Source organism: Lygodium microphyllum, chromosome 9, assembly GCF_053477565.2.
Source record: "Lygodium microphyllum isolate KBCC chromosome 9, Lygodium_microphyllum_v1.1.10, whole genome shotgun sequence".
In the NCBI taxonomy this organism is placed as follows: domain Eukaryota; kingdom Viridiplantae; phylum Streptophyta; class Polypodiopsida; order Schizaeales; family Lygodiaceae; genus Lygodium; species Lygodium microphyllum.
The window spans coordinates 4209224-4231434 of NC_141143.1; positions in this window are offsets into that span (position 1 = coordinate 4209224).

Below are 22211 nucleotides of genomic sequence, written 5' to 3' on the forward strand. Positions count from 1 at the left end.
TCTTTATTTATCAGTCTTTGGAATACATCATATAATCCAGCCCGAAGGCTAATCCATAATCCGCCCGAAGGAAATTCCATAATCTGCCCGAAGACAATTCCAATAATCCTCAGGGATTGCTATTCCAAGTTTCCGCCCGTTGACTAGTATGCGGGCCTCGAGATCCAATCTCGAGTCACATCGGCCTCTTGTGCAGGACCCGGAGGCAAGGGATTTACGGCCAGAGCCCCCTCTCACTCCCAAGCATCCTCCTACTCCAAGTAGCACCCACAGAGAGACCTCTCACGGCGGATTCGGTCCACGTACCCGGCACAGCTAACAACCCCCTTGGATAGGGTCCAGGTAGACAGTCGGGGGTAACTGATGGTGCCTCTCCCTCTTGGCTTTCAACTTGAAGCATTAATTATTTTACAGCATTAGTTCCTTGAGCCAAGAAGAACAAACAGTGCTCCTAAGTGTAAAAACACAAGCACTCTAGTGTTCATTTATACAGCCATCTGCTAAGGTATAATTCCCTATCTTCGAATATATCGAGCATTCGATTCGGGATCAATCTCAACTTGGCAAGATCCCAAGGGTCTCGTAAGCTAAGTTGCTTAACCCTACCTAGGCAGAATTTTAACGTAACTTAACCCTACCTAGAACTTAGAGGTGATTGTTATTTGCAATCTAATCGTACCTTTATGATTTTCATGCGGATTACTTAGTTGCTCTAACCAACCCACGATTTAAGATGATATTTCTATTAGATGCAAATACATTCTTCTAAATTTGCAAGTACTTCCCCTAAAATATGTAAATAACTGGAAGATAGGTGAGATGCATCATTCCATGCAAATATGTAATTCCAAGACCAAAGACCTTTTCCCTCTATGCAACTAAAAGATTTACAAAGATCTTTTCTTTTCCTTGCCCTAAACTATAATGATGCAACGAAATCAAACCTTTGAATACTTTTAATGAAGAGGCATTCAAACTTTGATAAAGAACTCCATGTATGAGTGAATACCATGATTCCATCATTAAATTCATCCTTCCTTTGGTACTTAACCCGGACCCAAAATGAACTATTATCACATGCAATTTGCAAAGTTCATAATTTCCTTTCCATGCATTGCGACGATTTGGACATTATTCAATGGCCGTCTATTCTTTGTCTTATACACGAATCGTGGCTAGGAAATTACCACGTAAGTGCATTATGTGTTTATGCGTATCCTTTTTTTGCAATGCAAAAAGATGCTTTTGCACAATTCCATCTTTAATTTATGCATCATGCGTTTAGAATTTGCACCATGACCATGGAAATGCAAGCAATTTCAATTACTCGACATGCAACTACTTTTTGCAGATCGAACGGGCAAATAAATTTCCCAACGTGTTTAAACTTGCCTACGTGAATTAAAGACATGCTTAAATGCATCTTTTTTATGCAAGACATTTATTGAAACCCGGGCGTTAAGATTCGGGGTGTTGTCCACTCGCGTACTCGAGGTGGAAGCTCCTGCGTGTGCACCTCACAACTTTTGCTTTGGGGCCATTGATGATGTAGTGGACTTGGACTCCACGAATTCTCCTTGCCCTTTTTCCTGATCTCCAAAACTGCCTATTAGGCTGATAATTTCTTTCCCCGTGCAGAAATTGGGGCTTACAAGACCGGTTTTTAGAAACCGGGGAAGGCACGTGTAAACAAGGCTTATGGAAGCCTTTAGTGGAAGCTTCCAAAGAAGCTTCTAAGCTTCTGTCCACAGTAGATGACTAACATGGAGAGAGAAAATGATGGAGGAGAGGATGATGAGGATGACGATGAAGGAGAGGAAGAGGATGATGATTATGATGATGATGGCGATGATGGCAGGGGGTGTGGTAGTAGCATGGCGATGGCGGTAGCTTGGCAGCTCCTCACGGTAGCAGGGTGGGTAGTGTGATTCCCTCTCCTCCCTCCTCTCAAGCTTGAGAGGAGTTCTTATAGGCTTGAGGGGGGGGGGGGGTAGCCACACACGTGGGTGGTGGCATGTTCCCCTCCCCATGCTCCTCTCTACTCCACTTAGCTCATGCTCCTCTCACACTCCCTCTCCCCCACCATGCAACGGCTGAAGGGGAGGGGATTATTATAAAAAAATTTACCAAAAATTTATCCATTATCCATTTTCTTTTCCCGTGAAGGGTGTTCCCGCGTAGGCTTACGGATTTTTAGCCACGGTCTTCCATACATGACACGGAGCTGGAGCTTATTAATGCGCGCGAAGGGAGCACTTAGCCACCAACATTTATCGATGTGGGAGATTATTTTGAACCGCTTTTTGTGCGGGGTGTGCAGGCTCTAGGGTAGTTTAATATTTTATTATGGAAATATTACAACATGCTAAAAATAGACATCATCTTCTCTGAATAGGAGGAATCCTGCATAACTTGCAGATCTGAATAGGATTCTTGGGGTGATCACAAGCTTTTGTATAATGTATTTCCTTCAATTCTTAGATATGCCTACTACTACATTATAGAAAATATCCAAAACACAAAGAGATATTCATTATCTGTAGACTCTGAAGTTTGAAGGTATGGTCAACAAAGACGCTTAGGGTCTTCATCAAGAAAAGATGCTTACACCATTGAACATAATCAAATGTTGTTTTTTTTCTAGACCATTTGATCTTATGCTAAGGAATCAGAGGAACGGGTAGTAGTGAGCTTGCTGCAATTTAACATTCATGTTACATGCTGCATTTAAGTAGCTTGATTGGAGAAAAAGATTTGTATAGTTGGCCTTTTAGGTTTAGGAGTAGCATCAGTAGAAGGAGATCAAATCAGCCCACTCACTATCATTCCTGACTTACTATCATTCTAGGCTTAACTTGGAGCAAATTTTTTGAGCTTTATAACTTCACCAGCTACTAACAAACTAGTAATTGAAGTTTCATCTTGAAGACCAATTTGAACTCCACCACACATGTAATGTGCTGCTCGTACCATAGGTATTAGATACTTGTCAATGCTCTACTAGCTTCATTTGGTCTTCCTGAGTAGCCTTAGCCATAGCTTGCAACATCGGAAACAAATGTCGATTGCAACATCAGTCTCATCATAGCTACTTTGAAGGCCTTCAATAATCTATTCAGGATTCAACAGGCTTACAAAATTTTATTCCTTCTTATGGTTGCTTTCTTATGGAAGTCCCAGAATGGGCACTGGGTTAGGCTAAGTCATCACTTGAAGAATTAGATTTGCAAGTCCCTTTGTGCTAATCTGGATTTGAACACTATTTCTTTCTTCTTGGTATCTAAACACTACCAACAAAAAAAAGATTAATGTACTCATGTTTGCTCTCTAGAAATTGTCAAAGAAAAGTTTGTTCCCCACCCTATGCATAGCAATGTCCCAGGAATACACAAATCTTGGAGCACACATTAAGGTGGACAAAATTGAGTCCGTGGCAAGATAGTAGCCTTGTCATTGCTAACAAGTCTTTTGATAATTGGATCATCAGTAGTTGTAACCTTGAAGAAGTTCCTATTCTTGAATTGCCCCAAATGCTACTCACTCTTTGGAGTCACATGGTCATAAGTCTTATCATAATATTCAAGGTCACCACACATGAGAAGGTCCTCTGGCTCTCCAACATCGAAGCTAAGCTTGGTGAATGTAGTAAAAGGAATCTAATCTAACATATTCCATTCACGTTGAATGTCAATAGAACTGTGAAAGACAGTAATCTCAAGGCACTGTGTATTCTGGATGTGCTTGTAGAGTCAGTTGTGGTGGCAGAGTTTCTCTTTCTCAACCTCATGCTTGTTGGAGAGTTAAAAACTATATAGCTATCTTGAAGCTTAATAAAGCAGCAGCAAGATGAGTTCTGCTCAAGTAGGGCTACCATTTTTTTGTGAGTACCTTATTGCCAACCATGCTGACCTCCCTAATCATGTCAAGCAATAGTGGAGGGGGAGGCAACGGCATGGACGAGGCGTCATGTGGTCCACCCTAATCATGCGCCCATCCAAGAACTGATTATTCATTTTCTACTATGCGACATCTGCTGCTTGAGACTCCTCAAGGAAGGTGAAAAAGTTGAAGCCCTTTGACCTATTCGTCTCACATTCCATGATGACATGGCAGTCGATAATCTCATTGTGTGCTTGGAAGGCCTTGTGGAGGGATTCCTCATCAGTGCTATATGCTAGGCTACTAACAAAGAGGTAGGACATGGCTCGTATCTATACAAAGATAAATCCATGTCTAAGGGCTTGGCCTCACATATTTTGGTCCATCTCTTCTCTCGCATATTTTGATCCTCTTTCCTATCCTTGGTATTGTCATGTCAGTCTCAAACATCTCTGTCAAAGAATATGTCCCATGCAATAAGTACATCCATCAGATGCAGTCTTATCTTATCTAGAAAACTGTCCTACAGGACCGCCCTGCAGAAAATTGCTCATATCTTTTGAACCATAACACTGATCACTAAGATTTGAAAAGAAAAATGTAGCCCCGCTTGTGATGTACAAATTTTCTGAAGACACTAGGATCAAATTCTGAAGTTTTCAGCCCCTAAAATTTTCTGTGCAACCTGCAATTGTTCATTATAACATGTTGTCTCGGCCAGATATCAACCTTCTTGACTTTGTATCTCCTGCATGCGAACATGGGTATCAACGAAACTTTGTAGGACCCTTCCCAAGGTATCAAAGCCCATTTTGGATGCATCTATCACTATTAATCCTCTCCCAATTAAAATAGTTTTACACATCTTTATTTTAGCTGTGTTTGTCCACTACAGTTTCCAATAGCCGTATCGCCCTCCTGGGTGAAACATCCACTAGATAGTCGACCAATAAGGCATATATACATGCAAGACATCCCCTTTGACTTTAAATAACTTGTATATCATACGGAATATGCCAAGATCAAATATCCACATCATTAACCTACTTAATCTGTTTAGGTTGTTTTTCTTTGCATCCTGAACGATGGTATCCTCTGTAACCTACATCAATGTCTCTCTTGTATTTTATATTATCTGTTTACCCTTAACATTATCCACATTCTCTTTTTTAGTATCATTCATTCCTTCAAAATTTGTAGCGTCTACATTCTTCATATCTGCATAATCAAACTCTGTAGCATCCACATCCACAAACTCTGTGTCATATTTGAGCTCTTTTTTCATCCTGAATCTCTATATTATCTGCAAGCTCTTCCATAGTTTCCTCTGCATCATCAAGTTTTTCTGCATCCTGCATGTCATGTGCCCCATCTGCTAATATTGCATCTGTAACTCCCATTAATGCATCTGTATTGTTAAGCAAAAGTTGAAATCTCTATATCTTTGGTATTCTCCTGTAATGCCTTTAGTGATGTTGGTACATTGCCTCTATTGTCTAACCGTTCATCCTTTGTTTTTGAGGCCCTACATGTTCTTGACTTGGGCTTCTCTTTTCTCTCAATTCATGGTCTTCCTAGTCTTGGAACTCGTATTGTCTACATCGAGCTAGCTGTCTTTGTTGCATATTCTTCTATAGGAGCTACTTACGTGATAGGTTGGTAGGAGAGGGGGCTACAGGACCTCATGTCAGTCTCAAATATCTCTATGCCACATGCAATACTTTACATCCATTAGATCGTGTCCAGAAAATTGCCCTACAGGACCACCCTAAAAAAAACTGCTCGTATATTTTGAACCATAACTCAGATCGCCAAGCTTTAAAAAGAGAAAATGTAGCCCTACTCGTGATCTACAACTTGTCTGAAGACACTTGGATCAAATTCTAAAGATTTCATCCCCTAATTTTTTTGCGCAACCTGCAATTGCTCATTATAGCATGTAGTCCTAGCTAGACATCAAACTTCGCGACTCTGTATCTCCTGCATACAAACTCAGATGTTAACCAAACTTTGTAGGACCCTTCCCAAGGTATAAAATCGCAATTTGGATGTGTTGGTAACCATTAATCCTCTCCCAATAAATATAGTTTTAGACATCTTCTGTTCAGCCCTGCTTGTCCATTGTAGTGTCCTACTTAGTCAAACATCCATTAGATAGTTGACCAAGAAGACACACATACATGCAAGACATCCCCTTTGGCTTTAAATAACTTGTATATCACATGGAATATGCCAAGATCAAAGATACACATCATTAACCTATGGTCGATCACATTAGACATACAAATATGGATTGAAGTTTGCTTCCATACACCCCCCTCTCCCAAAGGGGGTTGGTTCATTGGATGCTATACATCCTTAATCTAGGCCTGTTAGGTTTTGGAGAACTCACTAGTTGGGCAGAGAGGGTGTAGGAGGGTGGCTAGCCTTAGCTATAGCCTACTGACTGATTGGCCTCATCGAATTGGAGTCCCTTTTTGTGTTGTAATCCACAATCGGCCCCTTTAGTAACCTCAGCATATGTCATTCTCATTAAGGACTTCTTTCCCTACAACACCCATTAAATTCTATCTAATAACATTAGGAAAGTCTTGCAGATTCTAGAGCCAGCAAAAAGTGAAGCAATTTACATATCAATCAGTGTTGTGAATTTTCTGATTTGTTTGGTGGCTGGACAAACTAGAACATTTGTTAATTCTGTTAAGGGAGTGTACATGTGGGCCAATTCTAGACATTTTTCTGATTGAATAGTGGCCTAGTTTTCCCTCTTCAAAAAACTTTGGACTGTATCTTTACACAGGTTGTTTCCATAGAACCCTTTTGTTTCAATTGTATAAACATCATCTCTAATCCTACAAATAGGATTTTTCTCCAGTAGTCTACTTGTGAGGTAGAGAATCATGGCTTAGATAAGAGAGAGGATGATGCATGCCTCTAGCCCACCCAATGATACTCTAATCTTAGGCAACACCACAACTGTCAGTAGTAAGAAATAGAAAGACATAGGCTTCCCCTTTGTCAAGCAACAACCCTAGGTGCTTCATTGAGTAGTAAGGAAGGTATATGGGGCTTAATGAGCACCACCCAAGCATCAAAGGGATGAAAACATACCATTGTGGCCATGCTGAATAGCACCAGGCCTTGAGGCTGCCTGGCAAGGAAAAGGGTGCAACTTCATCTACCCTGTCATCTTTGTCTTTCTTTTGTCAAGTCCTCCACTGCATACTCTTTTGTATCTTTTCTCTTAAACACTTTGAACCTTTTCCTTGCTCTGGGTATCCTCAAGTCAGTCCTATCCACCTCTGTTAAAGTATATGTCGCATACAATACTTTACATCCTTTAGATTCAATCTTTTTATGCCTAAAAAACTATCCTACACGACCACCTTGTAGAAAACTGCCCATATCCTTTGATCCGTAACTTGGATCGTTGAGCTTTCTTTTGCAAAGTTGTAGCCTTGATTTTGATCTACAAATCTTGTGAAGAACTCAGAACTAAATTTCAAAGATTTTAGACCCTAAAATTTTATGTGCATCTTGCAACTGTCTTTTACTGCACATACTCTTGGCCAAACATCGACCTTCTTGTCTCGGTAACTTTCCATACCAAGTCAGATGACAACCAAATTTGGCAAGCCTCTTCCCTAGGTATAGAAGCCCATCCTAGAAATTCCAGCCACCATAAATCCTTGCTGACATAGAACATTTTTCAAAGATCTTAAATCCTACTCCAAATTGACTCTATTGTAGTAACCTACAATAATATCCCTTCTCCTAGATCAAACGGCTGTTGGATAATCGACCAATAAGGCATGCATACATCCCATACATTCGCTTTTGGTCTAAAAAACCTATATATCATACTTAGCAACACATGGAGTCCGCTAGGATTGAAAACTTGCTTCATCATTCTACATATGTTGCCCTCTTGAAGACAACACTTGAATATTCTATCATTCCTTTTTCAGGTTGGTGAAACTCTTGAGATCCATAGATAAGTATGTATACATCTCCTTATTTTAGCACCTGAGATCCATAGATAAGTATGTATACATCTCCTTGTTTTAGCATCCATGTCTGAAACACAGGTTGAGTATCGTCATCCCCTCTAGCTTTGCAATCCATAGCATATCTTTCTGTGATTAATTTGGGAAAAACACCTATGAAAGTATCTTTGTCTTGTGCAAGCAACATTGTCACAATGTCTTCTTTGCTCTCCTCTCTAACTTCTGCATCTTGCATACCAACACCCTCAATCAAAATGTCCAGTTCTTCTGTATCATCCTGAGTCTATACCATCTACATGCACTTTATCCATTTCATTTACATTCTCAAGTATTTTAGTATTAATACTCTTAGTCAAGGTATCATTAGTATGCTCTTTCAGTGTCTCTTTTGCATTCATTGTCGTTATAGCTTTGATCTTTCTAAACATTGCATCAGTAGTGAGCATATTCTCCTCAAAGCATTGTCTCTGCAAGAGCTCCCCATTCCCGAACTTCAATTTTGCTAATGTCTTTTCTTAAAAATATTTTTTGGATTCCTCAAATTTGGCTGCTTGGCAACCCTCTTCATTTTCCCATCATTGTTAGGAGGTAACAACCATGCAACTGGTTTCACTTTCTTGTCAACTATTTTGTACTTGGTTTGAACCTTGGCTTCACTCTTTTTCTCTTGTAAACCTAACTTTTGCTTCAAATGGGGAGTACCCAATCCTATTAGTTGAAATAAATCATTCATAGTCTCTTTGGAATACATATAAATAGTCCCAAACTTTGTATGCTGAAATGAATCAACATAAAACTCTTTTGGCTTAAATAACTCATCCCCCCTGTAACTCTGCTGGCTGATAATTTAGCCCTCTTCTCTATTTGCTAAAATACATAAGCAAATAACTCTTTCTATTGAGAAAACTCAATACCCAACCCTCTTTCTTGCATAAAATCAACAATCTCATGCTACATATCTAGGAAATGTACTTGCACAAAATTGGAACCACTTTGCACCTCTATTTTCAACATATCTTCAATCTCTGTAATAGTATTCGCATAAGACAACCCATCATAAATCCTATCAATGCACTCCTCATTTTGCAATAAACTTGCTCTTCTCAACCCTTTTTCCTTTCTTCATGCATATTGCGTGAAAGCTCTAGACATCTTTACAACTTTGTGAAAACAAACAGAACTCTCAGTTGAAAGATTAAAAAATCTTGAAGAAAAAGCATCGCTTCCAAGATGATGGGACCTAAAATGGGTTGGCACTAGCTATGGCACTAGTCGGACCTCTGACATACACAAGACAACCCCACGGCCTCGCGGTCAGGAGCGTCTATAGGACACATTGCCCTACCATCGTACGTACATTTTGCATTTGTATCATGTTTTGTAGTCCACCCCTTAACCTTCTTGGACTCCTCAGAGCGAGACCCTACACATTTTGGTGTAATTCACCATGTAGAACAACATAAGAAGCACCCCTCGGCTATTGCTACGGCCCCACTGCAACCCTCCTACACCTTGGGGATTGGCACCTCGATGTGTTGCTAACACATATAACACATACAAAACAGACTTCGCTCTTGGTACCAATATTATATCGTTCCAGTGTACTAGTCCTCACTTACTTATCCCCGTGGACCCACCATCTACACCTACAACTTGGGCATCTCACTCTCCCCAGCGTGGGTCATTTGTACTTCAACCAATTGCTATGCATACTAGGAATAGATACCATGTGTATGATTCATGCAATGGTGTATGATTTATTGTGTGCACAAACAAGTATATTTTAAAATCAGCTTATGTGTCGTGCAAAAACAACCCTTTCAATGAATTTTCGCTAATATGCAATGCTTCGTTGTAGGGACCTCGCACCAAGGTAAACCTCATACTGCTAGATCCATTATTTCTAAATAAATTGCATCGTAAATGTTATGCATAAAGAGAACAATCAGACTTTGTATCATTTCAGCGCTAAACTATTGTATAACATCATCCTCCCCCTTAATGTTTAAATTTTGCTGCGGTGCATAAGTGTAGAGGTTTTTCTATATCATTTTTTGTATGTAAAAGCAATAAAAATGCACTTTAACACAAAGGACAAGGTCCAAACTGAGGCTTAATCTCATCCTTCGGCCCCGTCAGACATTCACATACATAGATCTTATTTTTCCAATTATTTGAACGCAAGAAACCCATTTTTCCCATTTTCTCCCATTTTTCCTATTTATTTTTATAAAAAATAGGTACTTTTTGGTTTTTTTAAATGACTGATCATTGGAACTAAAACTCAGCATTTTTCCTTATTTTAACCCATGTCCACTCATTTTTTTCCATTTAAAACCAAAGAAACTATCAATTTCAATCAAAATTAGTGGTTTTTCGAGTTTTAAAAATTTATAATTGATGTAAATCAATACGGGCCCTGCATAACAGTGATTTCAGTCCTAAAAAATAATGCAAATAACATTCAAATAAAATTTCAGCCCATGTGTACACCATTTAGACCATGAACGATCAAAAACATGCAAAATTCTTTCATAAAATAGAGCATACCGCCTTTTTGCATGTTTTGGGTTTCTTGAATATTCAATTGGGACTGTGTATTGACCAACCAGCCATGGAATTCAACATAGATCTTCAACCTTCATCCTCTCAGCCTCTTGGAACAATCCGGTGCCTCCCGAACAAGCATCCATCACCCGATTCTCTTATTGATTCTTGCCACATGAAGTGCCTCTATGCAGGAGAGAGAAAGACTGGTTTTTTATCTCCACAACTAGGCAGCCAATGGAGGAGCAAAAGCAAGCAATAGGGAGCAAAGATTGAGTGTAGATCAGGCCTAATATCAGTTGGGGGGTTGTTTACAGCCCCCATAGCCTCCTTCAATCATTGAATGATGGCGCCCTCTCTCAGAATGCACTAAAAAAAAACGCCGCACCCCCCCTCCCCACGTTTTTTGTTTTTGTGGGCCCCCAAGAGGCATGTCTTTTGGCCCCTTAAATCCTATTCACACTTGGCCTTTGGCCTTGGCCTCCCGGGCATCTCCATTTCATCGTCTGGTACCCGATTCTTGGTCCGAAAAAATTTTGGGCGTCTGTCTCGAAGTCCCGCACTGCCGGGCATCTCCCAGGGTCTTGTCTGACAGGCCAAAAAATTATGAAAATTCACCAACTATCGTCTAGTGGGTCTTTTAGGCACTTTTGGACATTGCCACTTAAAATCGTATTGATTGCAACTACCACCTTCAATGAAGTCTATTTTTCCCCTGAAATTTGAAATTTTTGGCTATTTTTAAGCACTTCATGGCATCAAAAATCATCCGTCATTGGCGACCACGGGAAGGGCGACTCAGCCCGTCGAATCCCACGAACAGATTTGCACATAAACACAACCACAAAGAGCATCAAGCTGATACAAAATAGATGCACAACAAAACACAACACAGCTCTCACCCTACCCCCTGTCAAAACCAAGGCATGAAATACATGAGGAGTAGGCCTATCATAATATGACAGAAAGTCTAAAGCTAGTCACTAACCAACTGCTCCAACACAGCCAAGCCAAAAGAGGTCATACTAAGTGGTGGTCTAAACTACCTACTAACTAAGGACAACTCAACTAGGAGTTCTTACTAGGCGAGAACTCCTATAGCCTGATCAAGAAATAGTTTCTTTTAGCACATTGGGTCTTTTAGCCTCTTATTTTCCATACTCGAGTATGTAAAAAGGAGGGAGCTGAGCGTAATGACCCAAGGAGAACAGGGCATCGGTCTCAGGTCCTGTCTCGGTACCCAAGGACCTACCAAGCCCTCGCAAGGTGACACTAAATCCTTTTCTAATGCTCACTTTTATTTTCTCTCCAACCTTCTTGTATTCTTTGTTTTCCAGCTAGATGCCACCCCTAGGAAGACAAGGCATCGGCCTCGAGTCTTGTCTCGTCCCTAGGAACCTACCAGGCCTTCGCAAGGCAATAAACAACAACTCAAGGATTTTTCTTTCTTTCCCTTTCTATTTTTTAAGGGGTTAGAATCCCTTTTTACACACCTCCGTATATTCATATATTGTCTTTTAGATATTTAGGGTTTTTCCTCTTTCCATCATTATTTTAGTAGGCTTCTCTAGCTGCCTCACAACTAATGGAACTCCTAGAACGACCACCTAGCTAGTCAGCAGAACAGGGTCACTAGAATTGCCTTCTAAAACAGGTCTTTCAATGCCTGACAATGCCTTTGTAGGAGGTAATGACTACTCAGACCTCCCCCAGACATATAAAGCCTAAACCTAGGACTTCATGCCTTGAGTGCCGGTCCCTACCAAACGAAGAAAGTAACCCTTACACGTACATATATCATTAATTGCTTAAGGGAAAAGACTTGGAAAGGGGATGAAACCACCTAGAATGGCCACAAGAAGCTCCTTCACAGCAAAGGCTCCCTCCAACGACTTCGTCAACCTGTATGATGCAATCACTACAAAAAAAAAACCATTAATTGTACCTGCACCAAATAGACATAGGGCCCTCTTGGCCTAAAGAAATCAAACATGACACAACAAAATTAACTGGTCGTCCTGGCCTAAGGAAATAAGTCATTAAAACCTTAAAAAAACCGGCCCTCTTGGCCTAAAGAAATCAAGTAAACCAACTCATATAGATCCCTCCTTGGAAGAATGCAGATATACAAAAATACACTCCATTCCAAGGGGAAAAATAGGAATCTCAGCCCTAAACTAAATGCATCAAGTTGTGACCCATACCTCCTGCATATATAGCAAGAGGCGTACGCATAACATGTCGTATGATCAACCTATGGGTCCAGGATAATAGTGGTGGATGGGTCTTGGCCACTCTTCACATTACCCATATCAACCATCGCCTACCATATAATGTGTGGTCTAATAACATCCCCCACAAGCGATCAGGTCCCATCTCGTTATCAAGAGCGACGTCCAGACTAGGACCACAGTTGAAGAAGAGGTCCTCTTCATAAACAAAATTAGCTAAGGAATCCGCAAATTGATTCCAATAACACGGAATGAGTTGAAGAGATACACTCTCAAATTCATCAAGTAGGGTTATAACAGTGCGATGATACATACGAAGGATGGGATTTTGAACTGTATTCTCATTGAGTTGATTTAAGATTAGCTGGGAATCCCCCTTTACCAACAACCATCGAATACCACCTGTCTTGGAAATATTCAGTCCCATAATCAAGGCTTTATACTCTGCCATGTTGTTAGTGAATCCTACCCTGAGATAAACATCTAATTTCATTGCAACCCTACGTCGGGGATCTCGGATAACTACTCCAACACTCCCTTTTTTATTAGGCCCCCGGGATGCTCCATCAAAGTATAACATGTACGTCCATAATGGGTTTACATAGCCAACCATCAAGAACTCCCTTATTCATAATTATGATAGTCAAAATTCGACATATTTAGAGGATGAACTGACAGCTCCATCCCACCTTCTTCATTAAAATCAACAGGGATGCTTATCAAAATTTGTAAACAGTGATGGCAGAAAACTTTGATCTTCCACACAAAGGTACTGTCTTCTTGCTCAATTACTTTGTACCCTTTGCTCCATTGCTCCACCAGATAAGCTTCCCCTAATGATATTTTTGCTTGAGATATGGGTGCTCCAAATAAGGGGTTAACCATCCCATCAACTAGTTTAAGCTCTCCTATAGGTCTCAAATCAACCCCAACATAGGCCTGCAATGCATTTAGAGCGTTAGCATATTCAGAAATAATAAGGTTTAATCTTATTAAGATTAACCTTATTCTTAAATTCTACTCCCTGTAGATTAACTAATAAAGCCGTGGACTTATTTTTACCTAACCAAACTATTTTTTGTAAGGGCTATCTCATCTAGGTTCCAGATTTTCTAGAAATAGCTCCCTACGTGCATCGTAGTATAGAACTAACTACCCTTTATTAAAGTTATATTTCTTCTCTTTTAGATCATGCAACTACTCATCCGAAGTTTAGCCACCTCTTGGTGCAATATACTCTACAGTTTAAGTTTATCCAAGTGGCCTATAGTCGTAAAATGCTCAAATAGGGCATCTTCATCACCCAAAGAATGATTGATTGCAAATCTTATGGTCGGCAACTCAATCTCTAAGGGAAAGTCACACTCCTCCCCATAAACTAATTTGAATGGGGTGTGGCCAATGGCTCGTTTGAACGTCGTATTATACGCCCAAACTGCCACAGATAATTTTGTATCCTAGTCCCCCTTCTTTTCGAAGACTATTTTGGATAGGATACCCACAAGCTGCTTATTGGTAATTTCAACTTGTCCATTTGCTTGCGGATTATAGGGGGTCGTCTTGTTATGCTTAATTTTTCATGCTTCAATCAGGCTTTTAATTACCTTGTTCAAAAAAAGGGTTCCACGGCCCGATACTATTTCCTTTGGTGGACCAAAACGGCAGATGATTTGCTCAAGTAGGAAACTTGCAGTCTCTTTTGCATTGGCGTGCCTCGTCATTCGTGCTTCTAACCACTTTGTAAATTAATCAGTTGCTACTATAATGTATCTTTTCTGAGTAGTAGACGACGGGGTAATAGGTCCCACAAAATTGATGCCCCACTTCTCAAATGGAAGGGTAGCCATAATTGGCATAATTGGACGCTTCCTATTCTCTCTACTATCATGTCTTTGACATATATCACATCTCTTAGCATAGTCAAATGAATCGTGAAAGATGGACGGCGACTAATATTGAGCTTTTAAATCCTTCTATGAAGTCAACCGCCCAGCAAAGTGCCCTCCACAAGCGGAGTCATGGCACTCTTCCAGTATAAATGGAACCTCGTCAGGCATCACACATCGGCGATAGATATCATCAACACCTTGCCGATCTAGTGTTCCAGTGATCAAGGAAAATTTCAATGCCTGTTGTTTAATTTTCCTCTTCTTCGATTTTGATAAAGTAGCTCCAGTCTTTCCCTGGAGGGGAGCTACGGAGCTCTACCTCGAGACCTACAGACCGCTTATTGATCAATCGTTTCAAGCCGAGCGGCCATGGCTACCTCTCACATAGCCAACACGCAATGCCTACCTTACCGGTGTAGTGAGCTTACCTTGATGATCGATTGAGTTTCCTCCTCTCTCTTGCATTCCGATAGTTCCATGATCCTTGTGGCAAGCTCAACCAACCTTAAGCCCTCTTCATAAAGCTCCATCCTCCATAGCCATGTGAGAAAAGAGAAGAGAAGAGAAGAAGAGAAGGTGAAGAGAGAAGATGGGGAGCTTCTTCTCCACGATCCCTCATTCTCACACACTCACTCCCTCACTCCCTCACACTCCCTCAATCCCTCACTCAAGAACAAGCAAGAAGGCAAGTAATAAGAGAAGAAGAAGAAGAAGCTTTGGCCACACACAAGAATGAGCTTCTCATTCAACTTTGAACTTTATATACATGCTCTAGTTTTTGGGCGGTCATCCCCACTTTTTACATGGCCGGCCATTAGCCTAGGTCCTCTTTTCCTATTTCTCACCATTCTAACTTATCCCATTCCCACTAATGCATACAATTTGCACAGGAGTGAGCCCGGCACTCTTTTTACAAGGATTCGGGAGCGCCTTCATATTTAATGACATTCTTTTACTCTTTTCTTTTCTCGAGGCGACATTGAAGCCTTCTGGAGAGGTCCTCATTCAAAATTTCAGGGTCTCCATTCGGGGTGCCTTTTCCTTCCTTTGTCTTGTGCCTTTTTGGTTATCTCCTTCTTCCATTTTTTTCGCACTTCTGCTCCATTTTCCGATCCTCTGTGTTGCGGTAAACATTACCCCCCTCCGAGCTGAGTGCTAGTCCCATGGCACTAGGGTGGGGAGCAATCGGGTAGTTGGGGTTGCTGTTAAGTGGAATTGGTGGGTAGATGACCACAATCAAAAGGGTGTTGTTGTGAATGAGAGATGATGGAGTTTGGATCCCTGATGATTGGGAGATATTTCGGCGTGCTTTGATCTTCATGAAGATGCTCGGCATTTGTCACACAGTTGTAACTTTCGTTCTACGACGACTGTCAAAACTGGGGCTCTGTAATCATTTGGAGAACATGTGGTTTCAAGATCTATGCCAATGGTGGGTCCATCACTAAGTTACGATCATAGCCTGCAAGAGAAAGTTGTGCACTCCCTAAGGGGTGTGTTTGTCTCACGGTGTGGTGTAAGTGCATGTGCAGTGGAACTGGGAGATGGGTCTTACCTTGGGTAGGCCCTTGGTAATGTCCCACACTTAAGGACCCAATTTGTGTGTTGTTGGAGGTGCAATGCAGAACTTAGGGTGACAGGTCTGGAAGTCCTGCCCTTGATGCACCCTAAGCGTGAAGTGGGGGGAGGTGCTAGGGGTGAACCCTAGGTGTAGTGAGCAAAGTGAGTCCTTGTGATTTTTTCTCTCTCCTTTTTTTTTTGAGAATTGCATACAAAGAAGGCATTCTGGCTAATGCCTATCACCTTCAGCCGAAGCACGGGGTGGTCGTCGCAAGCATTGGGATAGAAAAGCGTGGCTCTGTAGGTATTCTTTAATAGCGGCCCGGGCTTTCAGAGGTGTGGATGACAAGAAGGGATGATTACACCTCGTGAAGAGGGTATCATTCATATTCTCTAAGATTTTTAGGAAAAAGGAGGGAAGCACGATTTCCCTCATCATTAATATGGTCATAGCCCTACTATCTATCCCTAGGTTGATGTCAAAAAAGATGGGGGGAAGGTGGGCTTTCTTGGCTGTAGGCCTCTACATTAATAGGAATTTGATAAGCCTAAGATAATTGCAAGTGGTTAGGAAGGTTGGATCCAAGCAAGAAGAAAAATCCGTGAGGAAGTGGTTAATGGATGGGAGGAGATCCTCTACTCTAAAAACTAGGCATTCCTCGAGACTTCGGGCATTTACGTTATATATTCTAGAAAAGTCAAAATCCCCATGAATAGTGCGGTCATAATCAACTCCATGCCTACGGGGGCAGGGCATGTAGATGGGGTTGTTGCATTCTTCAGGAAGTGAGCTGCAGAAGGCGGTCCATGTATCAAAATTGGCATCCCAAATCCTCCTCCGCCATTTCAGTTGTGCCTCGTATCCTTGGATGGTTTTGGGAACCCTGTTCACCTTGTCCTTCCAGTAATCTGTAGACTCTTGCCTCCACTTGGTTATTATAATGCTCCTCTCTTCTATCCATTTGTTTGCTAGATCATTGGCCAGGTCCTTGATCTTGGATAGAATGCCTAGAGGCAACGCACGGTTCAGCGAGCATGGATATGCAAATGAGAGCTCAAATGGTCTTGTCTGGAACTCCCGATCACGCCATATGATCAATTCCTGAGGCCAATCGATAGGGTTGGGATCCCCTCGTAGTGGCACCGGCTCTTTAGGGAATCCTCTGGGCAATGACCATGCTCTGCGTTGTGCTTCCTATGCTAGTTCATGCCTTCTTCTTATGGCTACCACAATGTGCTCAGGCATGTGGGCATCTTCGGGCTCTTCAGGTGGGAGGTTTGGTAGAGGCGGACTAGGCATTCTTCGCTGTTCTTCTTCAGCATCTTGCTCCAAGTCCGGGCCCTCTTTGGCATTCTGCTGCTCGGCCACTGCTGGGGCTACTTGTGGTGGTGGTGTTGGCTACTCCTATTCTTCAAACCCTAGTTCCTTGAGCTCAACGGTGGAGAGGTCGGCACGGCACATGTAGTGGAATTGCTGCTCCTTCGTGATTCTCGTGCCTGTGGGAAGCTCCCGTTCTTGAAGGCCATATCTTAGCACTTGGGTAGTCAGCTCCAGATTCCTTCTTACCTTCTCCACTGAATCATTGCCCTCTACTTGGGTGACATGTAGTACTGTGCTAAGAAAGGCTTGCCTTTGTGCGTTGGTGCATACATCAGCTACTTCTGCCCTGGATTCGGCAAGCACTCTCTCACACTCAGCCATCGTCAAGCGTTCCATTAATTGCCTAACCCTTTCAAAGTTGTTCTTTTTCCACTCGTTGGCTCTCTCATCCATCTTCCTCCTTCCCTCTTCTAGCACACTTGCCAATGTGGTTACCACCCGCTGCTGTTCATTTGTTAAGACCCAGAGTTGGTGCCATCCTTGGATTTCCAAGCCAGCTATTCTTCAGTGATTTCTTTTGCTTGGTTTGCAATGTTGAACCTCTGTTCTGCCTCAGTGATTAGTTCTGAATTTTCTTGCGCTAGCTACTCGTGGCTCTGGATCTTTGCAAGGTGCAATCTTCGTTGCGTAAAGGCCATGGCCATGAGGGCCTCTGTGTCTTCCTTGGCAGCCTCCAATGCACCTTGCAATCATTGTGCCTCTTGTTGCTGCCCTTGTGCTTTTGCTACGAGGGTTGCCAACCTTTCTTGTGCTAGGAACTCTATCTCTCTCTCTAGCCTATCTTGTTCCTCAAGTTCATACCATGGCTTTGCTATGGTATCCTCCTACCGCTCGCTCGGCTCACCTTCTTGAGCTGCTAACTGTCCATACCCTTCTAGTCTAGCTATTCTCTGTTCTAGGTCAGCATATTTCTGCACTAGCAACTTTAAGCTCCACTGCTCTGCCACCAAGTTTTACTCTTCGTCCTCCAGCCTTTGTCTCAGGCGGTTCTTGTTGTCCTGGGCTTCTTTCGTTTTTGCCTCCAGTTGATCTTACAACACTTTCACCTCCCTTTTTCGGTTGGCTCCTTGCCTTGAAACTTTGAGCCTCAAGGCTACTGAAGTTTCCCTTTCCTTTTCTAGCTCCACCAGGGCCACCTTATTTTCTTCCTTTGCTTTATCCAACTGTGCCAGGAGCTCAGCCATGTAAGCATCGTAGTCCGCACCAGGTGGCATGGGAGTAGGGGTTGTGGTGGTTGACGCCTCTAGCTTACCATTTCGGATCTTTCTTGGACTCAACATCTCCAGTGGCAGGTCTTTTCACTCCGGTCTCGGGTACAATCTCAACCACTTTACTAACAAGCATCTGCATCATGCTCATCAGCTGGGCTGTGTCCAGAGATGGCATGGGTTGCGGGGCGGTTGTGGTGTTGGTTGGCATTGGTACAAAGGAGGAAGGCAGGGGGTGCAATAGTGACTTGCCCTTGCCTTCAATCACTAGGGTTGCTTCCGCGCTGCCACTTGCTTTGGCCTCATGGTGGGGGCTTAAGGGGTTGATCTCTCCTCTTCCATGGGTTTCCTCAAGAGATCTACGAGTGGCCTCTGCCAACTCAGCCAGTTCTTTCATCCTTAGCTCGTTGGCTTCCTCCTTTGCCCTTCTTTGCCTCTCCTCTTCTGCCCTTTTTGACTCTTCTCTAACTCTTTCGAGTTCTTCCTCTTCCTCCTTCCTTTGCTGCTCCTCCACCCTCCTTAACTCTCTTTGAGCCCTCTTCACCTTGGCCCATTCCTCTTTGCTCAGTCTCTCCTCCTTTTTCTGGATCTTGTCAGTCCATTTGCTTCTGTAACTTGGCCGTTTGAGTGGGTGGTACTTCCGGCTCTCCTTCATCGCTTTCCGTCTTTTCACTTGAGCCTTCTTCCTCATGGTGAGGTGAGCTTTGGTGCCTCGCTTGCTCTTCCTCCACATCGACATCCTTGATAGCCTCGTCAATGATTGCCATGAGGAAACCTCCGTATATGATTGTAGATGATTTTATGGTAGGTTTTTTTCTTGTGGATCGTGCGGTAGAGGCCGGAGATTCCCCACCAGCTGGTGCTGTAGCTAGAGCCGGAAGGGCGGCTAAACTCCTGATAGTTTTCTGAACAAAGATATTCCAATCCACCTCCTCTGAAACTCCTACTGCAATGCTTTCCAACAGTGGCATGCCAATTCTATTCATTAGTACGTTGTATCTGTGGCCCGAGAAAAGAGCGTGGATCATCTTAGCTTGCATCCTCATTGCAAGGTCTGGAATGTCAGCTAGACCGATTCCATCGATCATGTGCACGTTCTCTTTCCTGACTCCCATCATGGCATACACATCTCTTTTTGGGTGCCTCTCTTTCTTGGGCACAAGCCCTAGGGCTCTCTCGATAATGTCTGTGTTAAGGTAAACTTGCACCCTTCTTTCCTGGTCACCCGCCCTTATTGTGACCATGCCACATCTCCTTCTTTCATCGAAGCTCCTTAAGAAATCCGCACACATGCTATGGTCTACATCCTGTCCGACCTTCTCCACATACTTTTGGAGGTTACATTTGTCCACCAGCTCTCTCACGGTTGGCTCTTCTAGGATGGCTTCATCTAGATTCATGGTATGCTTGAACATGAATTGGCTAAATCCACACGTCTCGATGCTGATTCCATACTTGGTCAGCTCTGCTTTTGTGAATGGGATTTTACCGTGTCCTGCCATGGTAGGTGCCTGTCATCACACCAAGTCAACATTAGCGTTATAACTTGATTCATTACTAGCAAAACCCAAGAAAGAATGCGTGTGACAAATTGCCGTGCTGATTCAGAGGAATGAAACTTGGAAATAATTCACAACCAACATCTACTTCCTCCTTGCATTCTTTCCTATTTGAATTCAATTGATCATTTTCATCCTTTATACCTCTTGCTACATCACTTGGTTCGTCACTTGGCTCTCATCACTTAACTCTCATCATTTGCTCCCCCCCTTTCCTCAAGTGTTAAGGGAATCCTTCCTAGGATTAGCAAGGGGAGGAGGAAGGCTCGCATGGGTTGTGTGGGGTGAGTTACTTGGCCAACAGCCAAGTATAAAGGTTAGGGTTATATTCAAGCTGGGCATGACGATCAAGTTCGCATGGTCGTATGGAAGCTTGAGTGATGTAGGTCAAGACATCATGAAAGATGTCCCCGGAGTTGAGGCAACTAGCAATGTGCAACTCCTCTTCCGTGAGGAACTGGTCAATGTAAGGGTGGGTTAATATGAGATCATCTAAGTGTATGTTGCATGTAATGGCCAAAACTCTGAATGAAAGAGGTGCCACATAAGCAGGGTCGTGTTCACTTGTTTTGATTGCCCTCCTTTGGTCAGCATTGGTCATGATACAGTGGCCTTTTTTCTCCCATTGGAGTTGTAAGGCATACCATAGTTGTAAGAATGAAGGAGAGCTGGCAAGCTGCATGAGATCCTCCAGTTCTTGTTCAGGTGTAGAGCGAGCAAACTTGTGGTAAGAGGTGATTAGTCTTCTGAGAACAGCTTGCTCCTTTGAGATTTTTCCACTAGCGATAAATTCGGAGACAATTTTGGGGAATTCGATGGTCATAAACTCGTAGTCCTCCCAAGTGCATGTCAACGCGCGAACATTAGAAGCAAGGGGTTTGTCAAGAAGCCCTAGGTCAAGCCTCTCATAGCTCCTAGTGAATGTGGTGAAGGTGTCATCCAACTGCTTGATGCATGTCACCACATCACTCCCTGAGGTCTCAGCAAGATCCTTGGCCATTGAAAGGAAAGATCATCTTTCATACGAAGGATTAAGACTTGCTGGTGGTGATGGTGCAACTGGGCTAGACAGTGGTGACTCCATTGCTGGCGTCACAAATGGGAATTTGCACTCTGGAGCACTTCCAAATGATGCAGTGGGCTTCAGTGGCATAGGAGGCGTGCTGCATTTTATTCGAGCCAACATGGGGGTGCGCAACTTCTCTGACCTAGATGATGCTGGGGCATCCAGCTTGGGACAATGAATGTGTTGGGAGTCATTAATCATAACTGGTGTTGGTTCAGCGTTCTTTACAATTTGTGCTTTGTATGTGCCAGTCTGTCTAGCTAGAGTGGGGTTGCTCAGAGTTGAGCTTCTTGAATGTCCACACTTAGGCATCCATATCTAGGGGTTGCCCTCATAGTATCCTTGTGCTCACAAGAGATCTTTGGAGATCCATCGTGGCGTGGTAGTGTGCCTATGTCGATAGCATTTGAGCTGCCTCTTAGGCTGCGATTGATAGTTTTTGCGTTTAGAATCATGTTTTTGCGGTTTACAAGGAGGTGGCCCTCGCCGTTTTGGCACGCATAAGAGAGTGGGCTCTTTGGTTATGTGAATGGCTTGGGTGGGTTTGATTCTAGAAGTTGGAGCGTGGGTGAGATACCCCTGCCCTTCTCCTTAGGCTTGGTCGTGGGGGTCTCTATCAGTGGTTCTACAGTTGTACGAGGCGCAAGATGACCCTTGCTGAAAGTAGTTATTATGCACACATTACCTATAGCAAGATGGATGTGATCTAGGTTGTAGTCCACATTGCAGTTCATCTACTTTTTGAAAGTGTGGCCTAGTAGTGATTTATCACCAGCCCCTTTAGTGTTCGGTAACACATAAAAGACGACTGGGATACTTTCAGACTCAATGGAGACAACCACTTTGCTTTTTCCTAAGAGGGAGTAAGTGTTGCCCCCAAATGG